Source organism: Mustela lutreola, chromosome X (genome assembly GCF_030435805.1).
Source record: "Mustela lutreola isolate mMusLut2 chromosome X, mMusLut2.pri, whole genome shotgun sequence".
Taxonomy (NCBI): Eukaryota; Metazoa; Chordata; class Mammalia; order Carnivora; family Mustelidae; genus Mustela; species Mustela lutreola.
Genome location: NC_081308.1, coordinates 53,227,770 through 53,249,465, shown reverse-complemented (window position 1 = coordinate 53,249,465; position 21,696 = coordinate 53,227,770).

The window sequence follows — 21,696 nt, the reverse complement described above, 5'->3', positions numbered from 1 at the left end:
GAAGTTTTCCTTCCATTTCTATTTTTTGGAACAGTTTCAGGAGAATAGGAATTAGTTCTTCTTTAAATGATTGGTAGAATTCCCCTGGGAAGCCGTCTGGCCCTGGGCTTTTGTTTGTTTGGAGATTTTTAATGACTGTTTTAATCTCCGTACTGGTTATGGGTCAGTTCAGGATTTCTATTTCTTCCTGGTTCAGTTGTGGTAGTTTATATGTTTCTAGGAATGCATCCATTTCTTCCAGTTTGTCAAATTTGTTGGCATAGAGTTGCTCATAGTGTGCTCTTATAATAGTTTGTATTTCTTTGGTGTTAGTTGTGATCTATCCTCTTTCATTCATGATTTTATTTATTCGAGTCCTTTCTCTTTTCTTTTTGATAAGTCTGGCCAGGGGCTTATCAACTTTATTAATTCTTTCAAAGAACCAGCTCCTAGTTTCGTTGATTTCTGCTCTGATCATTACGATTTCTCTTCTCCTGCTGGGCTTAGGGTTTCTTTGAAGTGTGTAAACCTGGCGATTCCTAGACCTGTACCCCTTGGGATAAAAATATATGTTTATAAAAAATAAAAAATTTTAAAAAAAGAATTATATAGGGCATCTCTTCTAGAAGCAAAATTTTCAAATGTCAAACATCTGAAAGCATAGAAGGAGAAGTAAGAATGTGAATTGTACTTCAATGCTCTATTCTTTATATTCAGCAAACAGCTACCTTCACACTTTTCCAATTTTTTCAACTCTTTTGACAAAGCCTTCAGAGGAGTTACTGCTGATGACAATCATCACAGCCTAACAGGAGAAATTTTATAAAGAAAAATAATAGCATGTTTTTCCCAAATTGTTAAGGATATGGTGAAACTCTGTTGGATTCAAAGGAGGAATGTGCAATTCCATGCTCTATATAATAATAACTTATTTTAATAGTGGCTTTGCTATTGTTCAGATATATCCATTTACTGAAACCACTAACAAGTAATCAAAAACAAACAAATTAACAGGGGTTTGAGACAGGAATTATCTAATCTAAAATTAGCACATGTTCACAGAATACACAACACATATCCCAAGTACTACTATAGGTTTCAAGTAATAGTCAAAACAATAGTAAAAATTCTTCAGACCCTACCAGTCAAATCATAAATGGGACCTTAACTGTAAATCCTTATCTTTAGATCAAAGCGGGTAATTGGGTGCTGAAGATACATTATAGAACTAATATGTTATAGAACTCTGAAATGAGTCATTTATTCCACCACTTTTCCTGCACAGCTGCTGACCCATGTTTTGGTTCCTGGAAATAGCTGCTACCCTGTCATACTTCTTAAAAGCACATATATTGATAACTCGACTCATTCCTCCATTCCTCTGTGACTGTCACTGTGTTAAAATGTGGAGCCAGCTGACTCACTTGTGGTGGTAACTTGTAGAAATAATAAAGTAGAGGAGTTTGCAAAGTATTTTGTTATTTCTAAAAATGCAAAAACCAAGTTACATTGAAATCATAAGGGGTGTTTCAGGGAGAGCTGTAGGATGTGGTTTCTTGTGTAATCCACAGAGATTAGCTCCAACACATATTTAAACTCTCCTCTAGGAACAACCTTAATGGTAAAGCAAGAAGATAAACAGATGTATACACACCCTGGCACAAAATTTTCACTTATGTTTGGCTTCCTAGTCTCCTCATGTTACTTATTTATCTTAACTTCTCTCTGAAATCAGGGAACACAGAATCTCAATCAGTTGACATTTTTCTACTGAATTACCCAATAGTCTGATCACACCCCTAAGACTTTTTTAAATTAGTTCACTCATAATCCCAAATCTGCTTTGCCTCCTCAGCTCAGTACACTGTAATTTGATTTCAAAATGAGGACAGTTGTGAGTAATGCCACATTCATTAATCTATTTTACAATTCCTTGTACTTAGAACTATGAAAATATGTTAATAACATCCATTCCAATAAGCCACCCTAAATTTATTATCATGAAACAAGACCTCACGAAAGAGAATTCAAAATCATCCATGTATTTGCAATGTGTTGCAATAAAGCCTTTATCAATAGACTTCCCTGTGCACATGGTGGTCAAATTGCTGGTGAAAGCCAGCCAGATCTATTACAAGCTTTCTCATGGCTTCTAGTTACCCCAAGTGAGCCTTTATTGATACTGGGAAGGAATAAAGCAGAGAAGGGATAAACAGTGATGTAAGAATTGGCTAGACAAAAGTAATGACCCTCGTTACAAAGTGAGTATTTTAAAGCAAAAGAGCCTGTTGGGAATATTGTTTTATAAAATAGTGGTATTTTTTTTACTAACTTTTTAAAATTCAATTAGTTAACATATAGTGTACCATTAGTTTCAAATGTAGATTTCAGTTATTCATCCATAGCATATAATAGCTAATGCTCAGTACTTACTGTTATAGCTTCTTGAAAGCAGAATTTTAACCCACTGAGCCACCCAGGCGCCCTTGAAAGCAGAATTTTAGATCATATTTTCTGATTACTTCCATGAAGTACAACACTTTTCTGCTAGGAACCTTCAACACATACTGTTTGTTAGAGGAATTTCTTTAATAATAAATAAATAAGAATTTATTTAAATTTATAAATATATAAAATAAATAGGAATTTATTTAAATTGATTTAAATATTGCATGCTGTTTCATTGTTCATAAATAAGGTGATGATAGTATAGCCATTAGTTGGTAGCACTGATATATCACTTTCTTTTTACTTCTCAGTTCATTCTCTGTACACAAAATAGATACATATTTTAAAAGAATCTGAATCTGTGGCAAACTTTTAAAAAACCCTAAACAATAAAGTTTATCATTTTAAGTAATCTCAATTATCTTCCTCAATTGTGATAGTATATCCTTCTATCTAGGCCAGATATTGTATGAGGGATTTGAAGAGACATTTCCAAATTTCATTTTTCTCATCTGCAAAATGCTGATCATGATCCTACAATAAAATACACTTACAATTTTTTTATGAGAATTTATTTATTTATTTATTTATTTATTTTAAGATTTAAATTATTTATCAGAGGGAGTGGGCGAGAGCGCAAGCACAGGCAGACAGAATGGCAGGCAGAGGCAGAGGGAGAAGCAGGCTCCCGGCCGAGCAAGGAGCCCGATGCGGGACTCAATCCCAGGACGCTGGGATCATGACCTGAGCCAAAGGCAGCTGCTTAACCAACTGAGCCACCCAGGCATCCATTTTGATGAAAATTTAATCTGTATAAACAACATATTTGCTGTAATGCGTGGTTCATGGAAAACATCTTATTTAATTATAAGCAACAACAGTATTAGAAATTAAGTAAATGTGTCTATAATATTTCAAGTTTTAACACATGATTCCAGTGCTTTGCCTTATTTTCTCAAATCCCTTTACCATTTTCACTGACAGAGTCAAATGTACTTTTTCTACTAGTAGCCAGCTCTTTGTCTTTTGTCAGATAGATGCCCTTGTGAATTATTTATAATAGAGATATTAGCAATAATAATAATAACAAATAGCAATGAAAATGTTAAAAAAAAAAGTATTCTTAACTAATTAGGGTTCTTAGACATCAATTAGAGGAACCACCTCTGGCAAGCAAATTAATCTGCAAAACATTCCCAGAATTAACAAGTCAATCAGATACAGGGTTGTCCACAGAGTGAAAGGTGATCAAAAGGACTAGGTTTGGAAAATAGGTAAGGACAGTGAAAACAATGATCAAATTTTTGGGCAAAATTAATTCTTAGGTGTCCTTTCAATGGAGTCCTGGGCATTATGTAGCAGAAACTCTGGAGATTATCTCAATCCTTTGGAGTCACACCGTTTATTAGCTTGCTATTGACAAAGTTATTTACAAACTGTAGAGCAACAGGTTATAATATAGAAAACTGATGGTAATGCACAAGATTCTTGTTAACAATAATGCAAGTTAATGATTTTTCATTAGAAAACATAAATTCTATAACCCAAATTATGGGCCCAGAGCACTTCTGCTACACAACTCTACTTATATCCCAAAGTACCATGTGAACTAGTTTTAATATCTGCTTCTCTTATTAATTTTTGAATAAAAATTCTTGACACAAGTATTTTATAATTGTGTGATAATCATGCATTTAATTTCTTGGAGAAAAAAACACACTTTAGCATAACTATGTTCATTCACAGAACCAGCCTTGATAACACACTTCTATATGTTAGAAATGATATAATAAATGTAGAATATTGGGCACTTGTTTGGTATTCTTTGCCAGGTTTTGCACTATCTAAAATGAGATCAGTGAACTTGGACTGGAGTTAGTAGACATGGAAGAAAATAAAATATTACAGAGAAGAATACTCTGTGGTCCACAACCTAAACGGGCTGGGATTCCCATCATTTGGATCCCTGTAGCTTTACAAAAGTCAATTAAATTTTTGTATCTCCGATTAAAGTTGATTCCCCAGTACTTTTTCAAACATCTCTTGTAAAGTATTGTTTCCCAGAAAAAAGGGATTTTGCACATGTACCTGCCTTTGTCTCTGGTCATGATCTCAGTCAGGATCCTGGGATCAAGCCCCATATTGGGCTTCCTGCTCATTAGGGAGTATACTTCTCAGTCTCTCTCTGCAGCTACCTCCCCCTGCCCCACTCATGCTCTCTCTCTCTCTCAAATAAATAAATACAATCTTTAACTTTTTAATTAAAAATAAGATAAATAAAATAAAATAAAAAGTCTGGTCTTACTGCCCCATTTAGCTCCCTTTTTTTGAGTTGTATTTAAAGCAGCATGAGAGAACATGAGGCTCTCAAACTTTAAAAAAAAGGAAAAAATTGAGTTTTGTTAGGATTTAAGATCTTGTCTGCTAGACAAAAACGTTGGCTTTGTTAACATGTGAAAATTAACAAAAGAGAATAAGGTAGAATTCTAATAATTTTTGTAGAAATTAAAAATTTCCTCCAACCCAATTACATACAGACCCATTAAGTAAATTCATTCCAATGTCCCAAACCAACCTTTTCTAATAGTAATGCATCTGTGTAAACAGGGTCAACCCAAGGAATGTATAAAGATTATTATTTTTTTCCTGTATCTTCCACAGTCACATCTGGGTATATTGGTAGCAATATCCATCTTATAAGACATGATATCATAAGGAAGGGTATTCTGTCCATTTGGAATGACTGAAAATCATTGTAATTTTATCTTGGTGCAGTAGCTTGAGATGGCACAGTGTGGGTTATGAATATATATATTTTTTTACTGGGAAGAAGAGATTATAGAGATATTGGTTATCCAAGAGAGACTGACAGGTGTTGATAGTTGCCAGGTCAATATCCATCTACTTTTTCCTTTAATATCAGAAAGCACTGAGGGACTGACAACAGGAAACTTAAAACAACATCAAATATTTTATTGTCTCTTTTCTAGTTACATTGTAACCATATGACAAAGTATCAGTCTTACAAGATATCATTCTCTTTTACCTCTATCTTTCTGCCAGAAATGTGGGCTTAATAGTGAGAACTCCAACAGCAATTTTTGCAACCGTGAATAAAAAGCCATGAAAACCTTTAAGACAGTTCACTGGACTTTCTTAAGACTCTGAACCAACACCAGAAAACACTCTCTGTAGTCCTCTTGTTAAATGAAAAACTATGGTTAAACCACTTTTGACAGTCTACTACATACAGCAAAATGTAAATCTTAATTGAAATATGTTCTCTCAGCTGTGCTTAAGCAACTGAGTCCTGAGCTTTTCAGGTTTTCAGTCTGAAAGAGTACACCTCTGGTGCTCTTAAAGGGAAGAGAAAGGATGCCCTGTTCTCCATATAAATTAAAGAAGAGAAATCTGTGCATTTAAGTGGGCCATATAAAATTTATCAAGCAATTATCTCCTAACTACTTCCTATCCAAATTACCTGATATGCTCTCCCTACTCCTTTATTCAATGTTACTGCCTTTTCCAGGATTCTGTATCACATCACAACATGTCTTCTGTTATTTCCTTCTTGCAAGCTAGATTTGTTTTCTCCATCTGAAAAAATCAATAATCATTGTGTATTTCAATTCCCATTTTCCTCAAATGCATTGATTCTTCTTATCTATTACTCGTTTCTCATACTCTGTGTCTTTGTCTTTATGGGGTTTGTGCTTTGCTTTTCCCCATCCTTTACTGCCATTATATAATCAAATCTAATAGCTTCTTAGAGAAAGTTAAAAATTCCTGCATAGCCACAAGTGAACACAAAGTCACTGATTTTTAGCAAACCTAAGAGATAGTCAGACATCCATTCAATTTCTTTTTTTTAAAGATTTTTTTTATTTATTTGACACAGAGAGATGACAAGCAGGCAAAGAGGCAGGCAGAGAGAGAGGAGGAATCAGGCTCCCTGCTGAGCAGAGAGCCCGATTTGGGGCTCGATCCCAGGACCCTGGGATCATGACCTGAGTGGAAGACAGCGGCTTAACCCACTGAGGCACCCAGGCGTCCCTCCATTCAATTTCTTAACTGAGTCTCAAATGCATCCTGAGTTCTAACCTAAACCTAAGTTCTACTTCTTACACGTTGTTATATGACCAAACTCTTTCAGTTCAGTATTTTGTAACATTTAAATATTAATCAATTGATGCTTTTCTGTGAATTTCTATGAAAATAATTTGAATACAGTAGATTTATTGTTATATTTGTAGATTTATAATCAAATTTTCATCAGTTTAAGTTTTTGGAAATTTCAGATATAGTGATTAACCTAAAATGATACTGCCTCAAATACCTCTGATATCAAGGCCCAACACCTGATTATAGCCACACCTGTGGTGGATAGTTCCATGGGAAATCACAGTTATGTAACACGGATAGCATCTCATGTTCTCTCTCTCATTTTAGAATGTCTCCAACACAACCCAAAAGTGTAGGAGAATTAATGTCCTCTGAGGACAGCTCTCAGTGAAGTGGAAATAAGAACCATAGATAAAATTGTCAGTTTTCAGGTCTTCATGAGGACAACTTAAAGAAGTTTCTCAGGAACTTTCAGTAAAAGCAAGCCTTCATTTTCTATCCACAACAATTATATCAACAATGTACCTTTTTGACAAAGTTGCTTCTTCACTGTCTCACTTTCCCATTCTTTTCTACCTTGGATAATCCCCCAGATAAACTAACAGTACTCAAATCCTTTGTCCTACACTTTGCTCTCAGGATAAATGGAGCCAAAAGACTTAGATTAATATCAAGTTCTGAATGGGATCTTAGAGCTATTTCTGTCCAGATTTTCATAAACATAGGGACCTTTGAATTATCAGGCTATAAATAAGTTCCAAATGGAGGGGGCAAAAGCAAAAAGTAGAAATTTTTATGTTTGATTTTTTAATCATGATTAAAATATTAACATTAAAAAGTGTGGATATTTGTAAAACAATGTCATAATGTAAGAAATAAGTTGCATAGTCCTTTTGAGAATATTAAACCAAGTGTTCAGGTGCCATCTAATTTCTTGTTTAATCCAGAACTTTGGTGTGCATTATCTTGAGGAATAGGATTTTGAAGTCCGGACAGACTAACAGAAAACTGATCCAAATGTGTGTGTTTATATTTCTGCTTTTGTTGTAAAAATCAAAGTGTGATTGCTGGTTTAAAATGGTAAAACTAATAATGTTCATGGACTCTATTATAAATTTTCTAATTGTATGGGAAGAATCCAAGAAAAATATAATTAGTTGATTTGCAAATCCTCAAAGAGCTACAGATTCAGGTAGTGGTATGTTCTGATTCAACAGCATCATAATGCTGCATTTTATATGTGTGGCTAATGGATATTTTCATGAATGTTTGCTATCTAGTCAGCCAATACAGAGAAATATTAGGTAGGGTAATTACTCACAGTTGTGTTTAATAAAATGAGAGAAAATTATCAAATGACTCTAATAATAATAATCCTAGAGCAGGCTAAATAATTCAATGATAATTACAAGTATTAATCTAGCTTTCTTCCCTGATTATGACTCTTCTCTCCTTTATCATAATGGGAGTAGCAGATTGTCTGCAATGAGTTGTGAAAAGCCAGCAGTGACTTTGGCAGTGAAGGCCTCCCATCAATTTTGATAGGTTAAAATGATTCTGGTTGGTCTTGAGTAAATGTGTCAATTTTTTTTTCTGTGTGTATCATAAAAGAAAGAAGCAATAGTAAATTCTTGCTGTTATTCCATCGAGCCAATAAAATCATACTGCCAACAAGAGGCTGTTGACACCGTAAGTGTAGTTAACTTTCTTGAAATACTAGGCCTGGAAATAAAATTCCAATATTTCACATAACCTCTTTTTTTTTTTTAAAGAAAAAAACAAAACAACTATACTGCTTACATTTAGGGCCCCGCTGTTGTGTAACTATTTTTGAACATGGCTACTGTCAATGTCTATATATATTTTTTTTTCTGTGCAATAAATTCATTTAGAGATAAATTTGGATTGCAAATTATTTTGGGGGAGGCATGGTATTTGTGGCTAGTTTTACAAGTTAAAAGGACTAAAAGAAAGAAGAAAAACATTTTTCATTACAGCATATTTACATCTGTCCAAAGTAATTATTTACTATAACACTGACTAATGTATAATACTGTACACAAAGAAAGAATTTAAATGAGTTATAATTCATTCGAAGTATAGCTGGCCATTTTAAAACTTACCACTGCATCTTTCTGGTATGAAATGTGATATCTGGCAATCTGGTCCAGTTCATTACATCAGGTCATTTGTATGTTCTTATTACCATTTTGATAGCATAGCACATTTTGATAGCATAGACATTTTACAATGGAACTATGATGCATATATTTTCAAAAGTATAGACATACATGAAGCTATGAGGTCAAAAAAGATGAATGTCCGTAGTACCATATAGACTCAACAAATAAAAGTATCCAAGGCTCTGAGTGAGATTTATGAATATTGTATAAGATTAGGCCAACATGTGGTTTTGATATAAATAATCTGTTCTTAAATTAGAATTACAATCGTTGAGTACAGTGTTGAAAATGGCAGATAGATTTTAGCTCTCTTTGCTGACTAAGGAAAATGGAAAAATGTTTAGTTTGGTCAGATTTTCACTTAACTTCTGAAAAGAGAGAACCCTTCTGAAATAAGAATCCTTAAAGATATAACCCCATTGGCACAAGTTTTCAAGAAACTTGATGTTGTAGACAATTATATGGCACACGTACTGTTCTAGATGCTTCATGCCAATAATATGTAAGCCATACCAAGGCTACATATTCATATAGAGATGTTCCTCAGCTTACAAGGGAGCTATGTACAGAGAAACACATAAAAAATTGAAAATGCATTTAATACCCCTAAACTATGAAATATCATAGCTTACCTTAACCTTATTTAACATACTCAGAACACTTACATTTGCCTGCATTTGGGCAAAATCATCTTAAGCAAAGCCTATTTTATAACAAAGTATCAAATAGCACATGCAATTTATTAAATATTACACTTAAAAAAAAGAAGAATGGTTATATATAGAATGGTTGTAAGTATATCAGGTGTTCACCCCTGTAATCTTCTAGCTGACTGGGAGCTGTGGCTCACTGCCCCTGCCCAGCATCACAAGACAGCACCATACCACATGTCACTGGCCCATATAAAGACCCAAATTCAAAATTCAAAGTACAGTTTCTACTGAATCACTTTCACCTTCACATCATTGCAAAATATATCATAAGTTGAATCATTGTAAATCAGGAGCCATCTTATTTGAAAGTTAAATCACAGTCACCCATATACACACCAAAAAAAGGCCTTCATGTAGGGCCATCTATGGATCTCTAAACAACATAGCATGACATATCAACAGCAAAAAATGGATGTGAAGGGGACAATTGCTTTGCGTCAGTACTCTGAGCAGTAACATACATGGCCTTACTCACCTAGCAGAACTCCAGAGCTAGCTGTTGGCAAGGAATTTTACAAATGTTTGCTGAACAGATTAAGCACTATTATTTTTAAATTAGTGTGCATGTCTGTTTTCTAAAGATATGTTACTTTATTTTATTGACTTATTACAAAACCCAATAAGTTCCTCTTATTTAAGTGGCAGGTAAATAGAATTCTTTTTAATTTAAATCAAATGGCTTTTTAGGGAAAATATACTGAAAATTCTGAAACTTGTATTGCTTATGAATCTTTTATCGGAATCCTTATCAAGTTGTATTTTTCAAGTTTGTCCTAAATAATATTCAATGAATTGAAAATATTTTTTGGATTTTATTCAAGACTATTAACACACAATTTCACTTTGTTAAATATAGTGCTAAAGTTTCAACCAAAACGTTGTGTCTTTTTTTTTTCCACTACCACGTCCTCCATCTACTGACTGGATTCTCTCCCCAACTAGCACATATATACCATTGTCTATATTTAGGATAAGTAAGGGTCATCTTCTGTCTTTATTCTATTTGTTGTATGCTTCTGAACTTGTTGAATTTTAATATAGTCACACCATAAGCATCACATATTTTGTTCCCCTTTAAATAGTTATCAGTGCCCAACCAGAGCATACCTTCAATGCTATCAATATACTTACTCTGATATATTATTTTTGTATTTTTGTAAATTAAAATAATTAAACTACAGAACAAGAGTTTCAGGTGGTAGCTGTTGTAAGTTTTACCCAAACTGACTTTGTCAAACTCGCTTTTGTCATGATATATGTCAAGTAGTTTTCTCAGGTTTATTTTTAGAATATCCTTGTATAATGAATATTTACACTGATATCTAGTATAAAAATCTTGCAATTTATTTTAGAAACATTAAGATATTGAAAATCAATCTATTTCTTTAATTCATTGAAGACATTTTTGGCTTGTTTCCAGTACTTTCTTACTGGTTAAAAAATGAATTTGAAGTAGTCTGAATTTCATTATTATATGGCACTTTCCCTTTGATGAATACAAAGACAATATTCTATATTAGCTATCTGAGAAGAATTTATTTTTTAAATTTTATTTATTTGTAAGAGAGAGAGTGAGAGAGAGCACAAGCAAGGGGAGCAACAGGGTAAGGGAGAAGCAAACTCCCGGCTAAGCAGGGAATCTGTTGCAGAACTCAGTCCCAGGACCCTAAGATCATGACCTGACCTAAAGGCTCAGGCATTTAACTGACTGAGCCACCCAGGTGTCCCAATCTGAGAAGAGTTCTGTATGTTATTCCTATCAATATGCAGTTTAACGTCTAGGTAATTAACTTAATATTTTAGTGGCTATTATATAGATAGCACTATGTTCCAGGCAGAGAGTAAGATAGAAATATTAAATCAGGGCGCCTGGGTGGCTCAGTGGGTTAAGCCTCTGCCTTCGGCCCAGGTCATGATCCCAGGGTCCTGGGATCGAGCCCCGCATCGGGCTCTCTCCTTGGCGGGGAGCCTGCTTCTCCCTCTCTCTCTGCCTGCCTCTCTGCCTACTTGTGACCTCTCTGTCTCTCTCTGTCAAATAAACAAATAAAATCTTTAAAAAAAAAAAGAAATATTAAATCAACCATATTCTATACATTCTAAATGAAAATAATTAATCAATCATAATAAATCCTTCTATTTATGGAATATCAACTTATAAGCTTTCCTCCATATGAACAATGCCAAACACCAGAATAAAGGGTCATCTAATACAAATAAAGGATAGAATTAAAGAATTCTGGTAAGCAATTTAATTTTGAAAAATGGTGTTATATTGTTGCTGAGTTGTGGTTTTCAGTTACATAATATCTAATAAGTGCAGAAGTAGCATGAGTGTTACGTGAGATGAGAAATGGTATATAATTAAGATATTTTTAATAGTACAGATAAATACAAATTTGTAAACATAGCATTATGGAGGAATAAAAATAAACGATAGCTATTCACTCTAAAGTGAATAAATCTTGGAAAGTTAATAGAGAAGTAAAACAAGGACAGTGCAAAAAGTATGGTACATTTTTATGAAGTTCAAACAAATTCTGTTAAACCATAGATGGACTTAAAGATACTATTATGTATCAAATATTGTAAAAATTAAGCAAGGAAATAGCAAACATAAAATAACCAAAGCATACAAACTTGGATAGATATAATAGGTGTGATCATGTTCTACTTTATAAAGAGATGAGTTAATAGATAAATAAAAGTAACTAGAATTTTTAGAAGTTAATAAAACTTCGCCTGTTATTTCTTACTAATATAAAATATATGGTTTTCTAACAAAAACGTTTATCTTAAAAATATTTAAAAATAAATTTCAGGCTACTCATAAGGTTATATTTACTTTTCCACTGAAGGAAAAGCTGGTTGTTGTAGTTGTAGTTGTTTGTTTGTTTTAGCCTCCTCCTTGTTTTTATTATTATAATGTGGAATGAGGAATGTTGGATTGAAAAGTGAATTATTTTATAGACAAAAATCATTACCTGATTCACCTCCTGGTACAGCAAATGGAACTCCTGAAAACATGCCCTTTTGCCTTACGGAAGAGTAACAGTTATGCTTACTTCTGAAACATACTTGGTGGTGGCCCTATGTAGTGACACCATAGTAAACATTTTGAATATTTGCAATTAATTTGTATAGTCATAGGGCTCCAAAGGGCACTTCTGGTATCTTAGCAGGTATTTCAATAAAGCTAAAAGTTGCCTGACTGTTTAAAAATAGTAAGGCACAAAACATGGCAGAAGTATTGTCCTCAGATATTATTTTTTTCTATATGCTCCTGATTCCAGACATGACAAGTTATTTTTTTAATTTTTTTTAATAAAAGATTTTATTTATTTATTTGATAGAGATCACAAGTAGGCAGAGTCAGGCAGAGAGAGAGGAGGAAGCAGGCTCCCTGCTGAGCTGAGAGCCCGATGTGGGACTTGATCCCAGGATCCTGGGATCATGATCTGAGCCAAAGGCAGAGGCTTTAACACACTGAGCCACCCAGGCGCCCCCATGACAAGTTATTTTTGATAGATATATATACAATGTATTTTCCAGTTATAAGAAAAATGGTTCTGCTATTTTTAACCTTTTTTTAAAATTACATAATATTTTTAAATTAAAATTTTATTTTTTAATGTTTTACTTTTCAATATACTTCTTAGAATATAAAACCTATTCCATGTTGTAAGAAGTTTACCACTTAAAAATGGTAATTTTCTCATTGTATCTTCCCCTCACATTGCTTTATTTTGAATAAAAAATTCACAATAAACATAACTGATGCTTTCCTTCTGATGGTCCCTCTGTTGGTCATATTGTATATGAGCCATGACAATTAGTTTTACAAAATTTATTGATGTTTGTTGATATGTTTTATCATAACTAATTTTCCCTCCCTTAGCTAGATTTCCCAGCTTTCAGACAGGTGGACACTTCAATAAACCATATCCAAGGGATGTATCAAGTACTTCTTAGACATTCTCTCAGATCCTTGAGGTCTCATTTTGCCTAGGGATTTGCAATAGGTTCTGCCAGAGGCACCACTGTGACGAGTGATGTCCATGGTCTATCTCCTGCTAAGCTCAAGAGATCACTGGTTTCCAAGTTTATCTATATAATTAATGCATTCCAGCAAGTTCTTTTTTTTTTTAATATTAACAAACTTATTTTAAAGTTTATATGGAGAGGCAAAGACCCACAATAGTCAACATAGTGTTGAAGGAGAACAAAGTCTGAGGGCTGACTTCAAAGTTTACCATAATGATAGGGCACGTGGGTGGCTCAGTGGGTTAAGCCTCTGCCTTCGGCTCAGGTCATGATCCCAGGGGCCTGGGATCGACTCCAGCATTGGGCTCTCTGCTCAGCAGGGAGCCTGCTTCTCCTCATCTCTCTCTCTGTCTGTCTCTCTGCCTATTTGTGATCTCTCTCTCTGTCAAATAAATAAATAAAATCTTAAATAAAAAAGTTTACCATAACGATAATTGTAAGCAAGATATTGTAATACCACAGAAAGACTAGATGAAAGGAACAGAATATATATTATCAATTATATTTTATATTAAATATAAAAACAAAAGCAATACAAGAGAGCAAAATACAATCTTTTAAACAAATGGTTCTGGAGTAATGGTGAAGCTAAAGGTAAAAATATAAAATAAAATAAAATAAATCCAGGCAGATATCATACACTCTTCACAAAAATTAACTCAGATTGGTTTATAAACCTAAACATGAAACATGTAGAAGGTAATATAGAAGAAAATTTAAATGGCCTTGGTTTTGGCAATAACTTTAGCTACAAAAGCACAAGCACTGAATTTAAAAATGTCTACTCTGTGAAACACAATGCCAAGAGAATAAAAAGGCAAAGCACAGACGATGAGAAAAATTTGCAAAATACACATCTGGCAAAGGACTGTTAATCAAAAATACACAAAGACCCCTTAAAACTCAACAATGGGGGAAAAAACCTGATTAAAAATGAGCCAAAAACCTTACCAGATACCTCACAAAAGAAAATATTACAGATGGCAAATAGCATATAAAAAGATGCTTCACATCATATGTCATCAGGAAAATGCAAATTTAAACAAAAAAGAGACACCAATACATACCTAGAATCCAGAACACTGACAACAGAACACTAAATGTTGGTGAGGATGTGGAGCAACAGGAACGTTCTTCTATATTTATTGAGAGTAAAAAATAGAAAACAACTTGGCAGTTTCTTCCAAAACTAAAAATATTCTTGCCAGATGATTCAGCAGTAGCAGTTCTTGGTATTTATCCAAAGAAGATGAAAATTATACCCACAAAGATGTCTATAGTACTTTTATTCATAACTGACAAAAGCTTGGAAGCAACCAAGATATCCTTCCATAGGTGAAAGGTCAAATAAAGTGTAGTACATGCAAACAATAGACTATTATTTAATGCTAGAGAAATGAATTATCAAGCCATGAAAAAATATGGATATAAATATTTAATAAATATTTGATTTTAGGCTTCTACCAGTCTATCAATAGTATTAGTATATTTTAACAGTGAATGCTCAGCATTCATGAATTTACCTAATAAAATATTTTGGGTTCAATATTTTAAATACTTCAACCTCTATGATTATATTCCTAATAATTTTGAATTGGGGTAAATAAATCTTAATTTTTGTAACTTGTTTCTTATTGCAAAACAGCTCAATGAGATTTTAGAAAATAAAAATTTACAAAAAAAACGTTTAGTTTACAATTGCCAAATAATTTAAAACTTTATCTTATATTCAAATACATATATTTTTCTAAATTGATTTATATGCTACTAAAACCAACAACTTTTATTTATACTAGATTTCATATCATGCAGTCAATGCCAGAAAGCCAACTGGCAATGATTTGTCTTAAATAGAGTTAAGATGGGTGTTATTACAATGCAAGATGGAAACATAGATAGTATAACAATTGAGTGTTACATAACTTTTCTGTTTTGTATCAAGTTACTAATCTACAAAAGGCTTTTATCGGTGACAGACTTGGGAATTTAACAAAACTTTTAAACTAGCGTGTGTGACTCATTCCTAGAAAACAACACAATCAATAACACTTTATTTAGATTAAATCATGACTATTTCTCCATTTGAATAAAAAAGGTAGCAACCCCAATAAGTTTATTGAACATGAAAAGTTGAAATGCTATAATGCTCCTAAGGAATTAAATGATCCAGTCATGAATTACAAAAAAAGGATATAAATTACCAAAGTGTTTGTATAATTGTAATGTACAACTGCCCATTATCGTACAATAGTGTAGGCTTGTACAAGAACTCTATAAAAGAACTCCACTTCTAAACTGTGGAAAATATGTTCCCTTTCCCCCTATATACAACTATTAAGCCATTCATTTAGCTTTTAAAATATCCACTTAATACAGGCTTTTTACTCATTTGAACAGGCAGCAGGGCTCTATTCTTATTGCTTACATCTGAAGGATAGACTTCTAGCGTAAGAGGTAAAGCCCATAAAGGAGCCCAATAATAACAACAAAATACAGTTTAGTGAGCCCTTACAATCTGCCAGCTACCTTTCTGAGAATACTTCAATTAATAAAACATATAAAATACCTGACCACAAAGAGCTTACATTCTTTTGAAATATAATAGTGAAATAAACCAATAATAGAGGGGTACCTCGGTAGCTCAGTCCATTGAGTGACTGCCTTTGGCTTGGGTCATGATCTCAGGGTCCTGGTATGTAACTCCCCAGCAGGCTTTCGAGGCAGTGGGGTGTTTTCTTCTTCCTCTGCGCCCCCTCCCAATTCTCTCTCTCTCTGTCTCAAATAAGAAAATAAACCAGTAATAGAATAATGATTGATGGTTGATGGTGATAAGTGTTACAAAGAAATACAGGAAAGGTAAAAGCCATTGGAGAATGCTGGGATGAAAGTTAATTTTATTTTGTGTTGGGAGGTTATATCTCATTTATGAGATGTTCTTTGCACAAAGACTCAGGAAGTGAAGGAGGGTGTTATACAAATATTAAAGGAAAAGATTGCTCTAGGCAGAGAAAGTAAGTATATAGACTTTGTGTGAACAGCTTGTCTGTTACTTTTGAGGAAAAGCAAGGAGGCCAATGAGGAGTTCATAGTGGTGGAGAGAGGAAGAAAGTATTGATGTATGACCTTCTAGTACAGTGAAATGCCTTCATTTTTTATTTACTATGAAAGGGGAAGATACCAAAAGATTTTCAACAGCAGAATAAAATCATCTGACTTGATTTTTAGGTTAAGTTGCTGTACCAAAATAAATTTGCAGGGAGAAAGGAGTGCAGTATGTGTGGAAGTGGGGTTATCAATCAAGTCAATAATTCAGGAACATATGATGGTGATTTTAGCATCATTGCTCACCAATAGAAGTGGTGAGGTATGGTTTTTATTTTGTGTATATTTTGAGGGTGAATATTCGGGTGAACAGAATGGGGTATGTGCAGGACAGACAATATCAACATTTATTTTACCTGTACAAACAGAAGGGTGGAGTCTTCATTCTCTTATATGGAGAGAACTCTGAGTTCAAATGTTCTTTCTGATTAAATGGCATAGTGATGATGAGGATTTAGTCAGACAGTGAAAGAGAACAGTAAGCATAGTGTTAAGCGGTAACACTTAACATAGTGTTAAGCGGTACATTTGAACATCAAAAAACATTGTGTTGGATCATGTGTTTATGTGAGTAAATAAATAAATAAAGCTTCCTGGGGTTCTGATAGAGGTAAAGAAGACTACTATATGATCCAAAGGGGCACGTGTACCGAATGTTTATAGCAGCAATGTCCACAATAGCCAAACTATGGAAAGAACCTAAATGTCCATCAACAAATGAATGGTATATATATGTACAATGGAATACTAGGCAGCCATCAAAAGAAATGAAATCTTGCCATTTGCGATGACATGGATGGAACTAGAGGGTATTATGCTTAGCAAAATAAGTCAATCAGAGAAAGACACTATCATATGATCTCCCTGATATGAGGAAATGGAGGTGCAATGTGGGAGGTTTGGGGGAAAGGAAAAGAGTAAATGAAACAACATGGGATCGGGAGGGATACAAACCATAAGAGACTCTTAATCTCTCAAAACAAACTGGGAGTTGCCGGGGTGGTGAGGAGGGTAGGGAGAGGGTGGTCGGGTTATGAACATTGAGGAGGGTATGTGCTGTGGTGAGTGTTGTGAAGTGTGTAAACCTGGCGATTCACAGACCTGTACCCCTGGGGCTAATAATACATTATATGTTAATTTTTTAAAAAGTAGAAGAAGAAGACTACTATAAATCCAATGGTTTTCAGCGAAGAGTGTGTAATCAGGCATATTTTATTAAAGGAACCAAGTAAAATGATGGTCGAAAATTGGAATAACAGAAAACATAAAAATCAGAGATTTTAAAAAGAGATATGGGACAGTGTAGAAAATATAGTCAATGATATTATAATAGTGTTATATGATGACAGATTGTGGCTATGTAGTGATCATAGAATAATGTATGGCGATATTGAAAACCTGAAACCAATGTAACACTGAATATCAACTCTACTCAAATAAAAAAAATAATAAAAATAAAACATTTTAATTTAAAAAGATAAAAAGAGGGAAAAGAATTTGAAAAGTGAATTTCAAAAAGAGTAAAGATGAGGCTAAGACATACTCTGAACCTTGAGGAAAACACCATTTTGAAAATTCTTCCCATTTTGAGAAAACTCAAATGAATCAATACCATAAAAGAACCCATTTTAACTGAGAGATGTAATGAATTCTCAAGAAATAATTTTATTGCAGGATAATTCTTCCCTATGAAACAGCATACAGAAAACAGGGGAAACACCTGGAAGCAAAATAAACTATACTGAAAATAAGAATTAGGAAAAAGATAAATGATGAAAGATAAGAAAATTAGACCTGTGACAGAGACCTAGTGAATAGAATTTTTAGCTTGTGGTTTAATATTTTTGAGGATAATATAGAGTTCATAACTGCCTTTAGACAGGCTGGTTGTAGGCAGTTTAGGCAGACCCCTAAGACAGGCCTACTTTGGGCAGGTGGTGTTGGATGAGGCCATTGGGCTGGACAAGGACAAATCCAACCATTTGACTAAAGTGTCTGTGAAGATGTTGAAGTCAGATGCAACAGAGAAAGACCTGTCAAACCTAATCTCAGAAATGGAGATGATGAAGATGATTGGAAAGCACAAGGACACCATCAACCTGTTGGGTCCTGCACACAGGACGGTCCTTTGTACACTATCATGGAGTATGCCTCCAAAGACAACATACAGGAGTACCTGCAGGCCCAGAGGCCTCCTGACCTGGAGTACTGTTACAATATCAGCCACAATGCAGCAGAGCAACTCTCCTCCAAGGACCTGGTATCCTGTGCCTATCAGGTAGCCTAAGGCATGGAGTACCTTGCCTCCAAGAAGTGCATACACCAAGACCTGGCCACCAGGGAAGTGCTGGTGACAAAGGACATGATGACCTCAGACTTCAGCCTTGCCAGAGATATCACCACATCAATTACTATAAAAAAACAACCAACAATGGACTGCCTGTGAAGTGGATGGTCCCTAAGGCCATGTTTTATTTTTATATATATAGGATATATTTGTATTTTTAATATTCTAGTATTGCTGTCACGAAAAAATAAATCTTCAGAATGGTGGGGAGGACATAGATTGAAAAAATAAAGAAAACCAATTATGGTTAGAGAGCTTTAAAATGTATCAGGGCTATAGAGTCACAGAGAATTTCTAAAAGCTGAAGAACTTGGGGAAGACTTCATGAAGACAGTATCTTATAAGTTGTACTTACATGAAAGAAAGTATTTTAATTGACAAAGAAGTAGTTTGCCAAAACAATTCTATTTTTTCCAGGAGTAACAGAAAATGTATGATACTTGGACTTCATGAAATCATATTTATAACTGAGAACATTTGTTCATATTATATATAAAATATACTATATTTTACTTTAAATATTTATATTAGATACGCATTTCATTTTATTGTATAAGTATCTATTACATGTCATTTATTCTAGTACATATTGTGTTGCATTTTTATTATTCAATTGGCATTATACTAGCATATTATGGTAAAAAATAAAGCTGCCACCTGATTTCCTGAATAAATAAAATAAGCCAAATAAAACATAACACTTTAATGCTATCCAAAAAACTTATCTTTGAATTCTTGCTATTCTATTTTTTTTCTATTCCTCTGTTCTTCTTGTCTGGGAGCTGGTAATTTAGGTGCTGCACTCAGAAGCTAGGGAGATTGGGAGAGAAACAGACATTTCTGTTATCACAATCACAACTCTGTGTGACAACAAAATTGATTTGACCATTATCCTTTCCTCCACACCCAAAAATCATTGCAATAAATGACAGCTCTCTATCAAGTAGCAGCTTAATTTAGTGTAGTTTCATTAATTTATCATTTTATTTTATTATTTTTATGAAGTTTTTTCTTTTACTTTTAGTATAGCTAATAGACAGTGTTCTATTAGTTTCAGGTGTACAATATAGTGATTCAACAATTCTGTATCTCATTAGTCAATCTCATCATGATAAATGTACTCAAACTCTTTCACTTGTTACACCCATCCTCCCACCGACCTTCCCTCCTATATGCTCTATTTTAAATGAGTAACTTCAGCTAAAGGTTTTTTGTTTTGTTTTGTTTTTCCCTCACAGGAACATTTTTTACTTGAAGCATGCTTCAGGGCACATGGTTCTCAAAAAGATATGTAAAACGTTCCATCTAAGAAAAATAGGATACACATTTTCTTCAAGCATGCGCAGAAGAATCCCCTAGCTAAATTACATAAAAAGAGATATAACTGGGACACCTGGGTGGCTCAGTTGGTTAAGCATTGGCCTTAGGCTCAGGTCATGATCCCAGGGTCCTGGAATTGAATCCCACTTTGGGCTCCTTGCTCAGTAGGAGACTAGCTCCCTCTTTCTGCTGTCTCTCTCTCTCTCTCTCTCTGACAAATTAAATAAAATCTTAAATAAAAAGAGGAACATAACACATACTACAAATGTAAGAAGATTGAAATCATACCAAGTATATTTTCTAGCTGCAATGGTACAAAACTACCGATCAACTAGTGACAGAATTTAAATATACACCAACGTAACTTGGTAACAGAAAAAAGCAATATATAAAAAGGAAATCAGGAGGATGGGGAGGTAAGTAACACAGGCAAAGGAGATGGTGAGAGAAATGCTACACTGACAAGAAACAAAGGACAATGCACATATTTTTATATTATTGGAACCTAAAGAGCAAGGCAGAGAGCCAGAAGCTGGGAAGCAAGAGCAGACCAAGATGGCATTTTTAATGGTTATAAAAACAGGAAGAGTTTATAGCTAGTAGTTATTGATGGAACAAATATGACTCATATATTACTGTATTATTAGATCCACATCAAATAGATTTCAGAAAGAGACTCAAATATCCTTAAATGATGAACCACTATTGTTTATGAAATTTCCCCAATGGCAGGCCATACAAAGTAAATTACATAGTAGATAAAGAAAACATACTGCTTAGAATATGCTCATAGTCTCTTAATTTTTAAAGTACTTAATATTTCATGTAATGTAAGAACAGAATAATGAGAGAGTGCTAATATTTGTAAAACAAAAAAGTCTTTCTTTTTTTTTCCAGTCAGTTTTACATCTCAATCATAGCGTTTTTAATTGAGACTTGACATTTTTCTGCTCTTGTTAGGACTGTTATTAAGATAACAAGGTAAATGGGCACCTGGGTGGCTCAGTGGGGTAAAGCCTCTGCTGTCGGCTCAAGTCCTGCATCGGGCTCTCTGCTCAGCATGGAGCCTGCTTCCTCCTCTCTCTCTGCCTGCCTCTCTGCCTACTTGTGATCTGTCAAATACATAACTAAGATCTTTAAAAAAATTAAAAAATACACTTAAGATAACAAGGTAAAAAATGCTTCAATAATTTTCTATATTTAAGGTATCTTCTCCTAAACCCCTATGGTTCATTTTGTTTTCAATTTTATATCCATAATTTAAAACCGATTTCTAAAATAAAAATTCTGTATGTTTGCACTTGGGCTTCAAGTTTGTTTGCCTTTTGTTGAGTGTCTAAAATATACGTATGGTTTCAGAATATAGGGTGCCAGCAAGCAGTTACTGTATCTACATATAGCTGTATATTTCCAGCTGTTTTATAAAGCTTATCTTTATTTT